Below are 17508 nucleotides of genomic sequence, written 5' to 3' on the forward strand. Positions count from 1 at the left end.
CAACATTTATGAGCGAGATAGGCCTGTATGATCCACACTGCAAGGGGTCCTTATCCCGCTTTAGGATCAGAGAGATCAGTGCCCGCGACATCGTCGGGGCAAAGCCCCCCCCCCCCCCCCCCCCCCCCCCTCCCTCCCATGCCTCATTGAAGGCTCGCACCAACATGGGGCCCACCAGATCCGCATACTTTTTATAAAATTCCACCGGGAACCCGTCCGGCCCCGGCGCCTTACCTGACTGCATTTTTCCAATCCCCCTGACTAGCTCTCCAACTCTATCGGCGCCCCCAGCCCCTCTACCAGCTCCTCTTGAACCCTTGGGAGACATAGCCTGTTCATGAAGCTCTCCATCCCCCCTCTCCCCATCGGAGGTTCCGACCGGTACAGTTCCTCGTAGAAGTCCCTAAAGACCCCATTTACTTCTGTCCCCTTCTGCACTACATTCCCACCCCTATCCGTCACTCCACCAATTTCCCTAGCCGCATCTCGCCTACGGAGCTGATGCGCCAACATCCTGCTCGCCTTCTCCCCACACTCATATACCGCGCCCTGCGCCCTCCTCCACTGTGTCTCTGCCTTTCTGGTGGTCAACAAGTCAAATTTGGCCTGCAAACTGCGCCGTTCCCCCAGCAACCCCTCCTCCGGTGCCCCCGCATATCTCCTGTCCACATCCAGGAGCTCTCCCACCAGTCTCTCCCTCTCCTTCCTCTCCCTCCTTGCCCTATGGGCCCGGATGGAGATCAGCTCCCCCCGGATCACTGCTTTCAGAGCCTCCCAGACCATCCCCACCTTGACCTCCCCCGTATCATTGGTATCCAGATACCCCTCAATGCTTCTCCGAACCCTCTTACACACCTCCTCCTCCGCCAGCATCCCCACATCCAGGCGCCAGAGCGGGCGCTGGTCCCGCGCCTCCCCCATCTCCAGATCAACCCAGTGGGGGGCATGGTCTGAAATCGCTATGGCCGAATACTCGGCATCCTGCACCTTCGGGATCAATCCTCTGCTCAGGATGAAAAAATCTATTCGGGAATAAACCCTATGGACATGGGAGAAAAAGGAATACTCCCGCGCTCTCGGTCTCCCAAACCTCCAGGGATCCACCCCTCCCATCTGGTCCATGAATCCCCTCAGCACTCTGGCTGCCGCCGGTCTCCTACCCGTCCTTGAACTGGACCGGTCCAGTGGGGGATCCAGCACTGTGTTAAAGTCTCCCCCCATGATCAGGCCCCCTGCCTCCAGGTCCGGGATGCGGCCCACCAATCGCCTCATGAAGCCGGCATCATCCCAATTTGGGGCATATACGTTCACCATCACCACCTTCTCTCCCTGCAGCCTCACCATGATATATCTGCCCTCCTTGTCCGACACCACCTCAGCCGCCTCAAACGCCACCCTCCCCCACCAGAATCGCCACCCCCCGGTTCTTTGCGTCCAATCCTGAGTGAAAAACCTGCCCCACCCACCCATTCCTCAGACGGACCTGGTCCGCCACCTTCAAGTGGGTCTCCGGGAGCATAGCCACATCCGCCTTCAACCCCTTCAGATGAGAAAATACCCTGGTTCTCTTAACCGGCCCATTCAGCCCCCTCACGTTCCAGGTAATCAGCCGGATCAGAGGGCAACCCGCCCCCCTCCCCTGCCGGCTAACCATAGCTTATCGACTGCTCGCCCCAGGCCAACTCACCCCGCCTGACCCATTCCCCATGGCGATAATGCCTCTCCTCTACCCCCCGGCCCACACCAGCTCCTTCCTGGCCATTCCAGCAGCAACCCGGTATCCCCCCACGCCCCCCCCCACCCCCCCCACCCCTCCCACCCCCCCAGGCTAGGACCCCTCCTAGCCGCGACGCACCCTCCATGGTACTTCCGTGAGTCAGCTGACTTCTGCTGACCCGGCAGCTCCCGCCCAAACCCATCTCCTCCCGGCATGGGGTCAGCCCCCTCTTGCCACACCTCCTTGGCACCGCTTCAGCGCGGGAAAGATAACCAGTAGAGGCCCCGCCCCCACTGCCAGCTCCGCCCCCCCGCCCCGCAGCGCGGGAAACCAGAGGAAAGCCCGCGCTTTCACACTGCCACACCTCACCCTTCTGACGCAGCTCCTCAAAATCCAGTTTCACCCCAACTCCCAGCCCCGTACAGAAGAGAACATAGAAAGCACATACCCCCAACGTTCCCCACACACCCCACACCCATACCCAATAGACAAACCCACCCGGAAACAGAGCAAAAAGAAAACCAGCATAAAAAACACGTGTCAAAATTGAAGAACAGCGAAAACTGCAACGGCCATAGTGTGTCCCCAGATCCTAGTTCGAGTCCAGCTTCTCCGCCTGTACAAAGGCCCACGCCTCCTCCGGGGACTCGAAGTAGTGGTGCCGATCCTTATATGTCACCCACAGGCGCGCAGGCTGCAGCATTCCAAACCTGACCTGCTTGGCATGAAGCACCGCCTTCGTCCGGTTGAACCCGGCCCGCCGCTTAGCCACATCCGCACTCCAGTCCTGGTAGATCCTCACTACCGAATTCTCCCACTTGCTGCTCCTCTCTTTCTTGGCCCAGCGCAGCACACACTCCCGGTCACTGAATCGATGGAACCGCACCAGCACCGCCCGCGGGGGTTCATTTGCCTTAGACCTCCTGGCCATCACTCTGTGCGCTCCCTCAAGCTCCAGGGGCAAATGGAAGGACCCCGCTCCCATCAACGAGCTCAACATCGTGGTCACGTACGACGGGAGTTCCGACCCCTGCAGCCCCTCCGCCAGGCCCAGGATCCTCAGATTCTTTCGCCTCGTGCGAAGGTCCAGCTCCTCCAAGCGGTCCTGCCACTTTTTGTGAAGTGCCTCGTGCAACTCCACTTTCCCCACGAGGACCACGGCCTCCTCCTCCCGCTCAGCGGCCTGCTGCTGTAATTCCCGAATAGACGCCTCCTGGGCCGCCTGGGTCCCAAGCAGCTTGTTGGTAGTCGCATTCAGGGAGTCCAGCAACTCAGCCTTCAGCTCCGCAAAACAGCGCAGAAGAGAGGCCTGCTGCTCCTGCGCCCACTTCCACCAGTCCTCGGGTGTTCCGCCGGCCGCCATTTTGTCCTTCCCCGCTATTCTTGGGGAGCTGCTGCAGCTTTTTCCTTTGCCCCACTCCGGGTGAGCACCATAAATTATGGGGAATGCTCCTCTAGACACCTTCCCCCACCGGGATTCGTCGAAACAGCGCCGTTTGGGGCCCTCAAATCGGCCCAAAAGTCCTTAAGTAGCGGGAGCTGCCGAACGTGCGGCTTAGCTCCGCATAGCCACAACCGGAAGTCATACCGGAGTTTCTGACCCATGACCCATAACAAAGGGGTGAGCAACAATACTTACTCTGACACATGTTGTGTCTGAAACCAGTTCAGAGCTGAGTCAGAGTCAGACGCCAGGATTGATGAAGTGAAAATTTCAATTGAAGGTCAAGGTTAAAATCAGTCATTGTTGGAGAAGTCTGAGGTCAGACTCGAGCCAAATTTGGATAAGGTCTGTGGTGATACACATCACTGTAAATACGCAAGGGATTAATGTAAATACACATAGACTAGCTAGACACTAGAGGGAGCACCAGAGACATGACACACAGACATTCAACCAAAAGGTCAGTCAGATAGGACACGACCAATGGGCATTCACGATACACACAGAGGTGACACTACCACAGGAGGGGATCACACCAACCCATATATAAAGGACACAGCACACATGATCTTCCTCTTTCCAGTGGAGACACTTAGTGAGTACACAGGGTTGATTTGAAACACATCACACCCACCACGTGGATTGTAGCAGACTGGTTCGTCCGTCTGAGTAGCTATAGCAGGATTAACAGGAGAGTCGAATCCAAGTAGGAGAATCGTTAACAGTTTAATAAATGTATCAAAGCTATCTCCAAGTCTGAACTTCCCTTTGTCAGAGTGAACATCAAGAAAGCAGCTTCTGCTACGTCAAGAGCATAACAAGACAATGTCTTCCCACAAGTTCTGATATTTTGGGACAGCAAGGGAGGAATACTGTTAGGAATAGAAAACCAGCGGTTAAGTTCGAGTTGTAAAGAAATGAACAATGGAAAGTTTGCGTGAAAGTCAAAGATAGCTTTTCCAGTTAAAATGAAGGCTGCGATAGCACCCCAAGGTGCTCACTAACCTCTATCCGTACACAAAACAAATTAAACTCACATCACACACTGACAGTGCGGCACTCCCTCAGGACTGACCCTCTGACACTGCAGCACTCCCTCAGTACTGACCCTCTGACATTGTGGCACTCCCTCAGTACTGACCCTCTGACACTGCAGCACTCCCTCAGTACTGACCCTCTGACAGTGCAGCACTCCCTCAGTACTGACCCTCTGACAGTGCAGCACTCCCTCAGTACTGACTCTCTGACAGTGTGGCACTCCCTCAGTACTGACCCTCTGACAGTACAGCACTCCCTCAGTACTGACCCTCAGTGCAGCACTCCCTCAGTACTGACCCTCTGACAGTGAGGCAATACCTCAGTACTGACCCTCTGACAGTGCAGCACTACCTCAGTACTGACCCTGTGACAGTGCAGCACTCCCTCAGTACTAACCCTCTGACAGTGTAGCGCACCCTCAGTACTGACCCTCTGACAGTGCAGCACTCTCTCAGTACTGACCCTCTGACAGTGTAGTTCACCCACAGTACTGACCCTCTGACAGTGCGGCACTCCCTCAGTACTGACCCTCTGACAGTGCGGCACTCACTCAGTACTGACCCTCTGACAGTGCAGCACTCCCTCAGTACTGACCCTGTGACAGTGCAGCACTCCCTCTGTACTGACCCTCTGACAGTGTGGCGCTCCCTCAGTACTGACCCTCTGACACTGCAGCACTCCCTCAGTACTGACCATCTGACAGTGCAGCACTCCCTCAGCACTGACCCTCTGACAGTGCAGCACTCCCTCAGTACTGACCCTCAGTGCAGCACTCCCTCAGTACTGACCCTCTGGCAGTGCAGGACTCCCTCAGTACTGACCCTCTGACAGTGCGGCACTCCCTCAGTACTGATCCTCTGACAGTGCGGCACTCCCTCAGTACTGACCCTCTGACAGTGCGGCACTCCCTCAGTACTGACCCTCTGACTGTGCAGCACTCCCTCAGTACTGACCCTCTGACAGTGCAGCACTCGTTCAGTACTGACCCTCTGACAGTCGGCACTCCCTCAGTACTGACCCTCTGACAGTGCGGCACTCCCTCAGTACTGACCCTCTGTCAGTGCAGCGCTCCCTCAGTACTGATCCTCTGACATTGCAGCACTCCCTCAGTACTGACCCTCTGACAGTGTAGCACACCCTCAGTACTGACCCTCTGACAGTGCAGCACTCCCTCATTATTGACCCTCTGACAATGTACCACTCACTCAGTACTGACCCTCTGACAGTGCGGCACTCGCTCAGTACTGACCCTCTGACAGTGCAGCACTCCCTCAGTACTGACTCTCTGACAGTGCGGCACTCCCTCAGTACTGACCCTCTGACAGTGCAGCACTCCCTCAGTACTGACCCTCTGACAGTGCAGCACTCCCTCAATACTGACCCTCTGACAGTGCGGCACTCCCTCAGTACTGACCCTCTGACAGTGCAGCACTCCCTCAGTACTGACCCTCTGACAGCGCGGCACTCCCTCAGTACTGACCCTCTGACAGTGCAGCACTCCCTCAGTACTGACCCTCTGACAGTGCGGCACTCCCTCAGTACTGACCCTCTGACAGTGTGGCACTCCCTCAGTACTGACCCTCTGACAGTGCAGCACTCCCTCAGTACTGACCCTCTGACAGTGCAGCCCCACTCCCTCAGTACTGCCCCTCTGGCAGTGCAGCACTCCCCCAGTACTGACCCTCTGACAGTGCGGCACTACCTCAGTACTGACCCTCTGACAGTGCAGCACTCCCTCAGTACTGACCCTCTGACAGTGCAGCACTCCCTCAGTACTGACCCTCTCACAGTGCGGCACTCCCTCAGTACTGACCCTCTGATAGTGCGGCACTCCCTCAGTACTGACCCTCTGACCGTGCAGCACTCCCTCAGTACTGACCCTCTGACAGTGCAGCACTCGTTCAGTACTGACCCTCTGACAGTCGGCACTCCCTCAGTACTGACCCTCTGACAGTGCGGCACTCCCTCAGTACTGACCCTCTGACAGTGCAGCACTCGTTCAGTACTGACCCTCTGACAGTCGGCACTCCCTCAGTACTGACCCTCTGACAGTGCAGCGCTCCCTCAGTACCGACCCTCTGACAGTGCAGCACTCCCTCAGTACTGACCCTCTGACAGTGCGGCACTCCCTCAGTACTGACCCTCTGACAGTGCAGCACTCCCTTAGTACTGACCCTCTGACAGTGTAGCACTCCCTCAGTACTGACCCTCTGACAGTGCAGCACTCCCTCAGTACTGACCCTCTGACAGTGCGGCACTCCCTCAGTACTGACCCTCTGACAGTGCAGCACTCCCTCAGTACTGACCCTCTGACAGTGCGGCACTCCCTCAGTACTGACCCTCTGACAGTGCAGCACTCCCTCAGTACTGACCCTCTGACAGTGCGGCACTCCCTCAGTACTGACCCTCTGACAGTGCGGCACTCCCTCAGTACTGACCCTCTGACAGTGCGGCACTCCCTCAGTACTGACTCTCTGACAGTGCGGCACTCCCTCAGTACTGACTCTCTGACAGTGCAGCACTCCCTCAGTACTGACCCTCTGACAGTGCAGCACTGATTTGTTCTCATGGTCTCAATTCCTTTGCATGGATCTTCTATTTGTGCCCCTAATTTGTGAACAGAATCATTGCATATGGGAAGCAGCGACCCAATCCCGAACTTCTCGGCTGGTTACTCACTCTCAGTATCTGCGTCGCAGTGCAGTTGGAGTGTGACTGATTTGTGAAGTTTCAAAGATTCGCTGGTGAGAGTTCTTGAATGAGTCAATGCTCCTCTTCGTGGTTGCTTTGACTGGTCACAGTTTCACACATGTATATTGTGCACTCGTTCCTGTTAACCTCTGCACTCTGGAGGAAGATGGTGAGATATGTGTTCCTGCCTGCGCTGATTGTATGTCAAACCTGTTTGCAATCTCTGCAATAATCCATTAACCTTTCGAGAATGGACTCGCCATTTAAATAGCTATAATACAGTACATTCATTGGCCCATTGACAGTGCCCACACACACACATGCCCATCTCTATAGTTGACACCTGACTCACTTTGGATTGGATCATTAAAATAAGTTGTATTGATGAATAAACTCGAATTGCCCAAGATACTTCACAAGCGTGCAATCAAACAAAATCTGTCACCGAGCCACATATTTAAGGAGGTATGAGGTCAGGTGAAAGGAGTAGGTTTTAAACAATGCCTTAAAGAAGGCGAGAGATTGAGAGGGTGATGATGTTTCTGGATGGAATTCCGGAGTTTGGAGCCCCAGCAGTTTGCGATCCAATCAGGAATAGTACAGCGGCTAGAGTGGCGCCTGTTAAAAGGCCAGGAATGGAGGAACGCCGAGGCCCTGGAGCGTTTGTGGGACTGTTGATATTTCAGGGAGTGCAGTGGGTGTGGAGAATTTTTAAAATGTCAACACAACAGTAAACTGTGATTTGACCTGAACGGATATATTTGTGGTTTTCTGTTCCTCACGGTCAAACTTGGCCCTTTTGTTTATTCTGGGCCTGTGATTTGCAGTTTGATTACTGCTGTACTGAATAACATGCAATCATTTTCTGTGGAGGGAATATTAAAAATGTCACCATGAAACTGTCACATTGTGCACAGTCACAGAATTGTTCCAACATACTAGGAGGCCAATCTTTTTTTAAATTAATTGACATGATGTGGGCATCGCTGTTAAGCCAGCATTTATTGCCCATCCCTAGTTGCCCTTGAGAAGGTGGTGGTGAGCCGCCTTCTTGAACCGCTGCAGTCCCTAAGGTGTAGGTACACCCACTGTGCTGTTAGGGAGGGAGTTCCAGGATGTTGCCCCCAGTGACAGTGAAGGAACGGCCGATACATTTCCCAGTCAGGGTGGTGAGTGACTGGGGGGGGAACCTCCAGGTGGTGGGGGTCCCAGGTATCTGCTGCCCTTGTCCTTCTAGATGGTAGTGGTCGTGGGTTTGGAAGGTGCTGCCTGAGGAGCCTTGGTGAGTTACTGCAGTGCATCTTGTAGATGGTACACACGTCTGCCTCTGTGCGTCGGTGGTGGAGGGAGTGAGTGTTTGTGGAAGGGAGAGCAATCAGGCGGGGCTGCTTTGTCCTGGATGGTGTCGAACTCGAGTGTTGTTGGAGCTGCATTCATCCAGGCAAGTGGAGAGTCCATCACACTCCTGACTTGTGCCTTGTAGATGGTGGACAGGCTTTGGGGGGGGGTCAGGAGGTGAGTTATTCCCCGTAGGATTCCGAGCCTTTAACCTGCCCTGGTAGCCACAGTATTAATGTGGCTGGGTCCAGTTCAGTGTCTGATCAATGGTAACCCCCAGGATGTTGATTGTGGGGGATTCAGCAATGGTAATGCCATTGAATGTCACGGGGCGATGGTTAGATCCTCTCTTGTAGGAGATGGTCATTGCCTGGCACTTGTGTGGCACGAATGTAACTTGCCACTTGTCAGCCCCAAGCCTGGATATTGCCCAGGTCTTGCTGCATTTGGACATAAACTGCTTCAGTATCTGAGGAGTCGTAATGGTGCTGAGCATTGTGCAGCCATCCGCAAACACCCCCACTTCTGACCTTATGTTGGAAGGGAGGTCATTGATGAAGCAGCTGAAGATGGTTGGGGCCGAGGACACTACCCTGAGGAACTCCTGCAGTGATGTCCTGGAGCTGAGATTATTGATCTCCAACCACCACAACCATCTTCCTTTGTGCCGGGTATAGAACATAGAACAATACAGCACAGAACAGGCCCTTCGGCCCTCGAAGTTGTGCCGAGCCATGATCACCCTACTGAAACCCACGTATCTACCCTATACCCGTAACTCAACAACCCCCACCCCCAACCTTACTTTTTAGGACACTACGGGCAATTTAGCATGGCCAATCCACCTAACCCACACATCTTTGGACTGTGGGAGGAAACCGGAGCACCCGGAGGAAACCCACGCACACACGGGGAGGACGTGCAGACTCCGCACAGACAGTGACCCAGCCGGGAATCGAACCTGGGACCCTGGAGCTGTGAAGCATTTATGCTAACCACCATGCTACCGTGCTGCCCATTGACTCCAACCAGCGGAGAGTTTTCCCCCTGATTCTCACTGACTCCAGTTTAGCTGGAACATAGAACATTACAGCGCAGTACAGGCCCTTCGGCCCTCGATGTTGGGCCTCCTTGATGCCACACTCGGTCAAATGCTGCCTTGATGTCAAGGGCAGTCACTCTCATCTCACCTCTGGCATTCAGCTCTTTTGTCCATGTTTGAACCGAGGCTGTAATGAGGTCAGGAGCTGTGTGACCCTGGGCGGAACCCAAACTGAGTGTCCGTGAGCAGGTTAATGCTGAGTAAGTGCTGCTGGATAACACCAGTCAACCCCTCAATTCTGTCCTGGCTGACAATTCAACCAATGGTATTCCCATTGCAGAACTGCAGTGATGTCATCATTGAATCAAAACATTTACAGTGCAGGAGGCCGCCATTCGGCCCATTGAGTTTGCACCGGCCCTTGAAACGAGCACCCCACTTAAGCCCCATCCCTATCCTATCCCAGGATGCATTGTGGATAGCACAATTGCTTCACAGCTCCAGGGTCCCAAGTTCAATTCCGGCTTGGGTCACTGTCTGTGCGGAGTCTGCACGTCCTCCCCGTGTGTGCATGGGTTTCCTCCGGGTGCTCCGGTTTCCTCCCACAGTCCAAAGATGTGCAAGTTAGGTGGATTGGCCGTGATCCCCTTAGTGTCCAAAATTGCCCTTAGTGTTGGGTGGGGTTACTGGGTTATGGGGATAGGGTGGAGGTGTTGACCTTCGGTATGGTGCTCTTTCCAAGAGCCAGTGCAGACCCGATGGGCCGAGTGGCCCCCTTCTACACTGTAAATTCTATGATAAATTCTATGATCCCTGTAACCCAGTAACTCCATCCAACCTATATGTTTGGGACACTAAGGGCAATTTATCATTGCCAATCTACCTAACCTGCACATCTTTGGACTGTGGGAAGAAACCGGAGAACCCGGAGACACGGGGAGAATGTGCAGACTCCGCACAGACAGTTTGTTATGGGCCAGGGTTTAGAGAATCCCAAAGCGTAAGATGGAGTTCACCTGACCCACGACGTTTACTAGATTGTGGTGTGGGGAGCAGACGGTCCACTCGAAATGAGATGAAATGAAAATGAAAATCGCTTATTGTCACGAGTAGGCTTCAATGAAGTTACTGTGAAAAGCCCCTAGTCGCCACATTCTGGCGCCTGTTCGGGGAGGCCGTTACGGGAATCGAACTGTGCTGCTGGCCTGCCTTGGTCTGCTTTCAAAGCCAGCGATTTAGCCCAGTGTGCTAAACAGCCCCTCGACAGATGGGGTGCAGCAGAAAATCTAAAAGTAATTTTCAAACCGAAACAATGTTTATTCAATGACCTCAGTTAAACGTTTTAAAACATACAGTGAACCTCTTATGAACCATCAATTCAAATACACCCCCAAAGAATACAACACTCTAAGTAATCCTAATACTTTCCTTTTAAGATCCTAAAGACAAAAATCCTTTTTAAAGAAGCACATCAGGTTTAAATTCTCTACTGAGAGCAGTTATCACTCTGAATTCACCAAATGATCGAAAGATAATGTTTAGATTGCAGAGAAATCGAAATTACACCTTCTTTTTCTGGCTTCAGCTCCAACACTAAAACGAAACCAAAAACACAGACACACCCAAGCTTTTCCTCAAAGCAAAACTAAAAACCAGAGCCAGCGCTCAGCTCCACCCACACTCTGACATCACTGCAGCCACTTGAGCAGACAAACATTTCTTAAAGTGACATTCCCATGACACCTCCCCCCAAGAAAAAATAAATAAACCATCAACTTCAAGATGCTTTCATTTTTCACCTTTTCACTGTCCTTTAAGAAATGCAGACAGTAAATATACTTTCTCGTTTAAAAAAAACACACGCAAACAGGTATAATAACATAGTCCATTTTAGTTCTTCTTCCTCCAACTGGAATCCTTCTCGATTGACAGTCTTATTGAACAAGAAGGTCTCTGCATGTTCCATCCATATCTTCTACGCCTCGGCATTTCTCTTTAAAGTCAGATACTTTAGTTCAATCTGACCACAAAGTCCCTTGTAATTCTCCAACACAGGAGCATTGGTTATCACAGCTTTCAGGCAGTCAAATGCCTGTTGAAACTCTGCTGTCCACTGAAATTTTCGATGTTTCTTCAGCAAGTCCATCAGTGGAGCAACCACGCTACGAAAATGTGCACAAATGTTCGATCAAATCCACTCATGCCAAGAAATCGCATTATTTCCCTTTGTGTTGAGGATATTGGAAACTCCTCAATAACTTTTGTTTTCACATCCCGTGGGACCATTCGGCCCTGTCCGATTGTATGGCCAAGGAAAGTGACTTGGGCTTTTCTAAATTCACTTTTGGCGAGGTTTACCACCAGACCCGCCTCCTGAAATCGATCGAATAACTCCATCAAATGTTTCAAATGTTCTGTCCATGTCTGGCTAAAAATTACCAGATCGTCGATGTATACCGCACATTTGGGTAATCCTGAAACAACTTTGTTAGTTAACCGTTGAAATGTGACTGGGGCGTTCTCCATGCCAAATGGAATAACTTTGAATTTGTATATACCATCTGGAGTCACAAAAGCTGAAATCTCCTTCGCCCTTTTGAATAAAGGTACCTGCCAGTAATCTTTGAGCAAATCCAATTTGGAAATGCAAGCTGATTGTCCCACTTTCTCACTGCAATCCTCCAAAAGTGGGATAGGATAAAAGTCTATTCTTGTAACTGCATTCACCTTTCTAATCGTCAACAGACAACCGTTGGGTACTGTCCGGTTTAGGTACCATCAGTACGGGTGAGCTCCATTGGCTGCAACACACTTCAATTATGCCATTTGTAAGCATACTCTCAATCTCTTTGTTAACCTGTGCTAATTTTAAAGGGTTAAGTCTATATGGATGTTGTTTGATTGGAACAGCAATTCCCACATCTAAATCATGTGTAGCCATTTTAGTGCTTCCCAATTGGAACTGATATTCCCCAATCCCTGGGCCCATTCTGGGAAATCTCTTCTCCACCCTTTCCAGGAGCTTGCTAACTCAAACTGGGTGTCCAGTTGTGTCCTGTCAGCTCGGTCCAGTTTCAGTCTCATTTCACTATTTGTTACATCATGTCTGAGGCCAACATCCCAGATGTTTCAGGAACTGCTCTCTCCACGTGTTACCCTGGACACACAGACAGACCCCTCTGTCACTGACTGCTCTCCATGTGTTACCCTGGACACACAGACAGACCCCTCTGTCACTAACTGCTCTCCATGTGTTACCCTAGACACACACACAGACCCCTCTGTCACTAACTGCTCTCCATGTGTTACCCTGGACACACAAAGACAGATCCCTCTGTCACTAACTGCTCTCCACGTGTTACCCTGGACACACAGACAGACCCTCTGTCACTAACTGCTCTCTCCACTGTGTTACCCTGGACACACAGACAGACCCCTCTGTCACTAACTGCTCTCCATGTGTTACCCTGGACACACACAGACAGATCCCTCTGTCACTAACTGCTCTCCATGTGTTACCCTGGACACACAGACAGATCCCTCTGTCACTAACTGCTCTCCACGTGTTACCCTGGACACACAGACAGACCCCTCTGTCACTAACTGCTCTCCATGTGTTACCCTGGACACACACAGACAGATCCCTCTGTCACTAGCAGCTCTCTCCATGTGTTACCCTGGACACACACACAGACCCCTCTGTCACTAACTGCTCTCCATGTGTTACCCTGGACACACACAGACAGACCCCTCTGTCACTAACTGCTCTCCATGTGTTACCCTGGACACACACACAGATCCCTCTGTCACTAACTGCTCTCCATGTGTTACCCTGGACACACAGACAGACCCCTCTGTCACTGACTGCTCTCCACGTGTTACCCTGGACACACACAGACAGACCCTCTGTCACTAACTGCTCTCCACGTGTTACCCTGGACACACAGACAGACCCCTCTGTCACTAACTGCTCTCCATGTGTTACCCTGGACACACAGACAGATCCCCTCTGTCACTAACTGCTCTCCATGTGTTACCCTAGACACACAGACAGATCTCTCTGCCACGAACTGCTCTCCATGTGTTACCCTGGACACACAGACAGACCCCTCTGTCACTAACTGCTCTCTCCAGTGTTACCCTGGACACACAGACAGACCCCTCTGTCACTAACTGCTCTCCATGTGTTACCCTGGACACACAGACAGATCCCTCTGTCACTGACTGCTCTCCATGTGTTACCCTGGACACACACACAGACCCCTCTGTCACTAACTGCTCTCTCCATGTGTTACCCTGGACACACAGACAGACCCCTCTGTCACTAACTGCTCTCCATGTGTTACCCTGGACACACACAGACAGACCCTCTGTCACTAACTGCTCTCCATGTGTTACCCTGGACACACAGACAGATCCCTCTGTCACTAACTGCTCTCCACGTGTTACCCTGGACACACACAGACAGACCCCTCTGTCACTAACTGCTCTCCATGTGTTACCCTGGACACACAGACAGACCCCTCTGTCACTAACTGCTCTCTCCATGTGTTACCCTGGACACACAGACAGATCCCTCTGTCACTAACTGCTCTCCATGTGTTACCCTGGACACACAGACAGATCCCTCTGTCACTAACTGCTCTCCACGTGTTACCCTGGACACACAGACAGATCCCTCTGTCACTAACTGCTCTCCATGTGTTACCCTGGACACACACACAGATCCCTCTGTCACTCACTGCTCTCCATGTGTTACCCTGGACACACACAGACAGATCCCTCCTGTCACTACTGCTCTCCATGTGTTACCCTAGACACACAGACAGACCCCTCTGTCACTGACTCTCTCAACGGTTACCCTGGACACACAGACAGACCCCTCTGTCACTAACTGCTCTCCATGTGTTACCCTGGACACACACAGACAGATCCCTCTGTCACGAACTGCTCTCCATGTGTTACCCTGGACACACAGACAGATCCCTCTGTCACTGACTGCTCTCCATGTGTTACCCTGACACACAGACAGACCCCTCTTCCTAACTGCTCTCCAATGTGTTACCATGGAACACAGACAGATCCCTCTGTCACAACTCCTCCATGTGTTACCCTGACACCAGACAGATCCCTCTGTCACTAACCTGCTTCTCCGTTACCCTGGACACACAGACAGACCCTCTGTCACTAACTGCTCTCCATGTGTTACCCTGGACACACAGACAGATCCCTCTGTCACTGACTGCTCTCCATGTGTTACCCTGGACACACAGACAGACCCCTCTGTCACTAACTGCTCTCCATGTGTTACCCTGGACACACAGACAGATCCCCTCTGTCACTAACTGCTCTCCATGTGTTACCCTGGACACACACAGACAGACCCCTCTGTCACTAACTGTTCTCTCCATGTGTTACCCTGGACACACACAGACAGACCCCTCTGTCACTGACTGCTCTCCATGTGTTACCCTGGACACACACAGACAGATCCCTCTGTCACTAACTGCTCTCCATGTGTTACCCTGGACACACAGACAGATCCCTCTGTCACTAACTGCTCTCCATGTGTTACCCTGGACACACAGACAGACCCCTCTGTCACTACTGCTCTCCATGTGTTACCCTGGACACACACACAGACCCCTCTGTCACTAACTGCTCTCTCCATGTGTTACCCTGGACACACAGACAGATCCCTCTGTCACTAACTGCTCTCCATGTGTTACCCTGGACACACACACAGACCCCTCTGTCACTAACTGCTCTCCATGTGTTACCCTGGACACACACACAGACCCCTCTGTCACTAACTGCTCTCTCCATGTGTTACCCTGGACACACAGACAGATCCCTCTGTCACTAACTGCTCTCCATGTGTTACCCTGGACACACAGACAGATCCCTCTGTCACTAACTGCTCTCCATGTGTTACCCTGGACAAACAGACAGATCCCTCTGTCACTAACTGCTCTCCACGTGTTACCCTGGACACACACAGACAGACCCCTCTGTCACTGACTGCTCTCCATGTGTTACCCTGGACACACAGACAGACCCCTCTGTCACTAACTGCTCTCCCTGTGTTACCCTGGACACACAGACAGACCCCTCTGTCACTAACTGCTCTCCACGTGTTACCCTGGACACACAGACAGATCCCTCTGTCACTAACTGCTCTCCATGTGTTACCCTGGACACACACAGACAGACCCCTCTGTCACTAACTGCTCTCCATGTGTTACCCTGGACACACACAGACAGACCCCTCTGTCACTAACTGCTCTCCATGTGTTACCCTGGACACACAGACAGATCCCTCTGTCACTAACTGCTCTCCATGTGTTACCCTGGACACACACACAGATCCCTCTGTCACTAACTGCTCTCCATGTGTTACCCTGGACACACACAGACAGACCCCTCTGTCACTAACTGCTCTCCATGTGTTACCCTGGACACACAGACAGACCCCTCTGTCACTAACTGCTCTCCACGTGTTACCCTGGACACACACAGACAGATCCCTCTGTCACTAACTGCTCTCCACGTGTTACCCTGGACACACAGACAGATCCCTCTGTCACTAACTGCTCTCCATGTGTTTCCCTGGACACAGACACAGACCCCTCTGTCACTAACTGCTCTCTCCATGTGTTACCCTGGACACACACAGACAGACCCCTCTGTCACTAACTGCTCTCCATGTGTTACCCTGGACACACAGACAGATCCCTCTGTCACTAACTGCTCTCCACGTGTTACCCTGGACACACAGACAGATCCCTCTGTCACTAACTGCTCTCCACGTGTTACCCTGGACACACAGACAGACCCCTCTGTCACTAACTGCTCTCCATGTGTTACCCTGGACACACAGACAGACCCCTCTGTCACTAACTGCTCTCCATGTGTTACCCTGGACACACAGACAGACCCCTCTGTCACTAACTGCTCTCTCCACGTGTTACCCTGGACACACACAGACAGACCCCTCTGTCACTAACTGCTCTCCATGTGTTACCCTGGACACACAGACAGATCCCTCTGTCACTAACTGCTCTCTCCATGTGTTACCCTGGACACACACAGACAGACCCCTCTGTCACTAACTGCTCTCCATGTGTTACCCTGGACACACACAGACAGATCCCTCTGTCACTAACTGCTCTCCATGTGTTACCCTGGACACACAGACAGACCCCTCTGTCACTAACTGCTCTCTCCATGTGTTACCCTGGACACACAGACAGACCCCTCTGTCACTGACTGCTCTCCACATGTTACTCTGGACACACACACACAGACCCCTCTGTCACTAACTGCTCTCCATGTGTTACCCTGGACACACAGACAGATCCCTCTGTCACTAACTGCTCTCTCCATGTGTTACCCTGGACACACAGACAGACCCCTCTGTCACTAACTGCTCTCTCCACGTGTTACCCTGGACACACACAGACAGACCCCTCTGTCACTAACTGCTCTCCATGTGTTACCCTGGACACACAGACAGATCCCTCTGTCACTAACTGCTCTCTCCATGTGTTACCCTGGACACACACAGACAGACCCCTCTGTCACTAACTGCTCTCCACATGTTACCCTGGACACACACACACAGACCCCTCTGTCACTAACTGCTCTCCACGTGTTACCCTGGACACACACACAGATCCCTCTGTCACTAACTGCTCTCCACATGTTACCCTGGACACACACACACAGACCCCTCTGTCACTAACTGCTCTCCACGTGTTACCCTGGACACACACACAGACCCCTCTGTCACTAACTGCTCTCCATGTGTTACCCTGGACACACACACAGACCCCTCTGTCACTAACTGCTCTCCATGTGTTACCCTGGACACACACAGACAGACCCCTCTGTCACTAACTGCTCTCCATGTGTTACCCTGGACACACAGACAGATCCCTCTGTCACTAACTGCTCTCCATGTGTTACCCTGGGCACACACAGACAGATCCCTCTGTCACTAACTGCTCTCCATGTGTTACCCTGGACACACAGACAGATCCCTCTGTCACTGACTGCTCTCCACGTGTTACCCTGGACACACAGACAGACCCCTCTGTCACTGACTGCTCTCCATGTGTTACCCTGGACACACAGACAGACCCCTCTGTCACTAACTGCTCTCCATGTGTTACCCTGGACACACAGACAGACCCCTCTGTCACTGACTGCTCTCCATGTGTTACCCTGGACACACAG

This window comes from Scyliorhinus canicula, chromosome 5 (assembly GCF_902713615.1).
Source record: "Scyliorhinus canicula chromosome 5, sScyCan1.1, whole genome shotgun sequence".
In the NCBI taxonomy this organism is placed as follows: Eukaryota; Metazoa; Chordata; class Chondrichthyes; order Carcharhiniformes; family Scyliorhinidae; genus Scyliorhinus; species Scyliorhinus canicula.